We start from the raw sequence: 4,657 nt of genomic DNA on the forward strand, positions 1-4,657 counted from the left end.
TTTGGTACTTTTACCATACAGTATACTGTGATTCTCGACTAAAGTCCACAGCTGTGAAAAAACGATCCCCTTTCAGTGCTGAATTTACCATTCTTTAAGAGTTTCAAAACGCCCGCTTTCATCTTCCCCATCATGCCATTCTTTACATTAAAATAGTTTTTACCCCTCTTCCCAAACAACGAGGGGGCCTCACAATGTGAAATGGCCTCATCTGAGCGCTTGGAGGGCTTGCACCTCCAAACTTCCCAGAAGCCAATTAACCTACATGCATGTCTTTGGACTGTGGGAGGAAACTGAAGCACACAGAGCAAACCCATGTGAACATAGGGAGAACATACAAACTCCACACAGATAGGACCCAGGTCCAGGAATTGAACCCAGGGCCCCAGCACTGTGATCTATCACCACTTCTTTTTGTTCCCTCATTTCATGTAACCTTTTTGCTACAGCTGGACTTTACACAGACGTAAGAAAATATTTTGTATTTCTATAGCTTCTGCACTTCAGCTTATAAATTCAGTAAATCATGGTACCTTTAATTTTCTCTTCTACCCTTAGATCTGGTTGACAGGAAACCAAGTTTTTAAACTGGTCCCGTCTTTCAGCACCAGAATATCTTTCTTGGGTGATAATCAAACTACTGGAGATGCTTCTGTAAAGATTACCTTCCTGAGAACAGAGGACTCTGGACTTTATCAATGCCAGGTGAAAAAAGTCCCTTTTACTCAGAAGACAACCATCAACATCACAGTTTTAGAAGATCAGAGTAAGTGATTTGACTGAACTCAAAATATATTGCTTATCGCCAGTTGCATCCTTTTAAAATGGTAAGAACACTGAAAAGACAAATGTCACAACAACGATCTTTGAAACAATCTTTCTGCATATTTATCACATTCCCATCAACATGACAGTTTTCAGGAACAACCTTTGTACAACATTGTACATGTTTTTTACATAAAAGTTTTTTTCAAAACGGAAAGCTGAATTCTCATTCTGAAAAAGCTGCACATTCCTAAAATGCAATGTATTCCTCTCAATCCAGTTCAGCACAGACTTTGACCACCTACCCTTAAGAAACCTACAACTATTTGCGGGGTTAATACATTTTGATTTTGTTAGATTTGTAATTATAACCTTACTGAATTTAGCAAGGTGTATTTAAGACAAAAGCAATCTATGAAAGATTTTTCACCTTAAGAATTGCCCACTCTGAATCATGCACAGCATAAAGAGCCATAACTTAGCTGAAAAACTTAGCCTCCCTCTCTGTGCAAGAAAGTATTAACCCTTGGGGCACTTTTCCACAAGACATAAGGCAATCCTTATTCTATGCAATATAACACATTTCAAGCTATTGCAAATTCAAAGTGGTAAACCTGGTATATAATTTGCAGTGGAAAGCAGAAATGTGTCAGGAAGCTTATTTTCCTTACTATGAACTTTCAGTTATTCAGACCAACAACGTAGAGAAAATCCCATAAAAACTTTCCTCATGAACACATACCCAGCCCTTCTACCATTGATCAGCTCTGATCAGCTAGCACCAGCATCACGGTCTGTCCCTTCCCCCTGGCTTGAGCCCCAAATTATACACATGAGACACCTCTTTCCTGGGGCTGGGTTTTCAGTATGTCTTGTTTCCTCTTTTATTTCTAGAGATGTCACAGAGTGCCTTTTCCAAGCACATGTTCTTTTCCTTGCCTCTCCTGTTGCTTCTGAACCTCGTGTTTCTGGGATACTGGTACTGTAGAAGAAGGAGCACCTCTGAGACAAGGTATGCCAAGGATCTGAAACTTTAATGCACTTTGACTTCTATCAGTAGAGATGATGTCGCATACCGCACCCACACTCCTGCTTTTAGTACACCATGTCCATTTCACTAGCGAAATCTGAATAAAATGGTATGTTCTGTTGGGCAACCATTTCCATTCGCATTAATGGGTATAGCCCCGAACATAGCATGCCTCATGACTCCTAAGGAATATAAAGTAATAGCAAACCTGTCCCTTTCTTCAGTGTGCTGTTCAGAATGCCAACCTTTTTCGTACATCTCTCAGAAGTTACACCACTGGTGCCACATCAGTCCAGTGCACCACTGTAGGCAACAGCACACCTGGTTTCCACAAGTGCAATTAAAGAATGCATTTAAGTGAAGGGGATCAATCTATTATCTATGTACATGTATTACTATATATCTGTTATATTTTATTTTATCTATGTTACTTTTTTATGCTGCAATACACTGAACAATCATTTCATCCACTTAAATGTTCTCCTGTAGAATCAACACGACTCTGATCTCCCAGCCTATAACTTAACAATCTTTATTGTAAGTCTAAATGTTTCCCTACACCAAGTTTTGATTAACTTTATCTCAGTGGGTGGGTGCAGACTGCAGTGGACAAAGATATTATGACAGTCCTGGAGAGTACAGTTAATGGATCAACAGTCTGTTTGTTATAGGCAAATAGAGGCACAGGCTCAATAACCCATCAGCCACCAAACACACCAACCTGACTCAAATACCACCAAGCTCATTAATTGTCTCTGCTTGAGAAAAAAGTACTAATTAATGTCAATCATGTTACCTTTCAGGGAGCAGTTCAAAAAGGGGTCCCAGGTGCACATTCAGGACACCACACAGTGAGAAGAACTCAGAAAGAAAGACAAACACTGCCTTGCCATCTCTGCTTTTGTTACATGAGAAGAAAAAGAAACGTTTTGTGCGTTTTCATTGATATTCTCAATTGATTGCAATTAATAATAAGAAATAATTTTAATTTGTTTTAAAATATCTTGGTATGATATCGGAGCCTAACCCAGCATAAGACTCCAGTCCATCGCAGTGCAAACACATTCACACCAGGGCCAATGTCTTCAGAAGCCAGTTAACCTACCAGTATGCTTTTGGACTGTGGGAGGAAATTGGAGCATCTGAACATGCTGAGGACACAAAATTCATGCGGTTCCAGTATTACACCCAGGGTCCCAGCTCTGTGAGGTGGCAGTGCTAACCGCAGCACCACTGTTTTAATTAATGTCGTTAAAGAAAAAGTCCAATTATTGTAAAAACTTTTTTTATATATTAGCTTTACCACAATGGAACGCTCCTATAAGCCAACTATAAATCCAGTGGCAATTGTACCTTCTTACAATTCATCACTTCTTGCAACATAGTGGCTCCTCCATTATTCTCTCATAATCCAGCAGTAATTTCTGCTAGGCTTGGCGGAATTCTTTAATTACTTGTCAGCAAAAAACATTGTTTCTGTTTGTCTTTACAAGTCTGGCATATAAATTGCCTTTGTGGGGAAAACCCGAATATTAGATTTTTACAGCAATTAAACATTTTTCCTCCTTAACTTTGAAATAATTACATTTTTCCCCGACTTCACCAGGACACCAAAAACTGAACCCCGAGACTGCCTGCACACAGCAATTTAATTCCTGTCAATGCAGAGCTCATTCTCACTAGCACACTGGACAAGAGATCATTGAAAGTATTGTTGTTATTTATTGTGCAAGTCAGCAATTTTAAAGAGGAAGTGTTTTTGGGATGCATGGACATGCAATAGCAGGCAGAGCTCTGACCTGGACCTGGATTTTAAGTTTTGACAGGTTAGTAGAAGAAGTGTTGCACAGCAAGTGCTTGTTTGTCTTGTTTCCTGTGTCACAATATGTAAGAGTATTATTCTGGAATCTTTTCAAGTCAATGTTACACTACTGAGAATCCCACACCTACCACTAGAGGACAGTGTGATCTGATAAGTGAACCTCATGTCTGGGAGATGAAATATCCCAATTTGTGGTAGTTGGCCACCTTAGCTAACAACTCACTTCAACATGTCATGTTGACCCTGCCTCCTAGCAAGGACTGTTCATGAGAACATGCTGGAAATGTTTCGTTCTTCCAAGCCACCACAGACTAACTCTGCAGGCATCCAGGGTGGCCAGATGGTGATCATTCAAACCGCATTTCATTCCTCTGAGCTCTGTTTTGTTGCCCAATTTGCTGAGTAGCTTCCTTAACAGACAAGAGGGGATGCTTTGAGCTTGGGACCATCTTGGCTCAAGAGTAAGTTGCCAAAGGGAGGTGAAAATAATAAAGAACAAGAAAGTAAATGACACCAGAACTTGTGTGGACATGACTTAATATATTTATTTCTTTTCAGATGCCATTTTTGAGCTAAATGCACTTACTGGTAACCACAAAAAAAACCACTTAAATATATTTAATTACTAATGTTTTAAAATACATTTTTTATTGTAGTTTGTTAACCTCTAGGCAGTGAAGGAAGATACTGGATGGTAGCAGGTGGAGATTTAATTTGAGCTAATGGCATTTTATAAGTAACAACACAGCAGAACATTATTCTGGAAAAATATGAGCCTTTCTAAAACTGTGAGTCCTCCTATGTCACAGCACAAAATGAGGAGGGATCGCCCCGGAGGTATGTGAGCTGAGTGTTTTTCGGAGATTTGGGGATTTTTCAGGAAACTAGCATTGGAAATTCTGAGAGGAATATACATAACACACAGAGGAGACCCATTTATCACACAGTGTTACAACAGGAGTGTGTAATGATCCACACCGAACCAAATAAACAAGGTGATTCAATCTTCATTACCGAGAATAAAAACAAGAAAACAAGAC

General features: G+C 39.5%; 1 long non-coding RNA gene across 1 annotated transcript; it reads left to right on the forward strand.

Moving 5' to 3' along the window:
* The first annotated feature begins 558 nt into the window (after positions 1-558).
* LOC148816760 (uncharacterized) lies at positions 559-4,136 on the forward strand. Its single transcript, XR_016094706.1, has 3 exons — positions 559-766; positions 1,660-1,777; positions 2,599-4,136. It is a non-coding gene; the product is annotated as an uncharacterized LOC148816760 (long non-coding RNA).
* Positions 4,137-4,657: the final 521 nt, after the last annotated feature.

Source organism: Atractosteus spatula, chromosome 22 (assembly GCF_055471065.1).
Source record: "Atractosteus spatula isolate fAtrSpa1 chromosome 22, fAtrSpa1.hap1, whole genome shotgun sequence".
Classification (NCBI taxonomy): Eukaryota; Metazoa; Chordata; class Actinopteri; order Semionotiformes; family Lepisosteidae; genus Atractosteus; species Atractosteus spatula.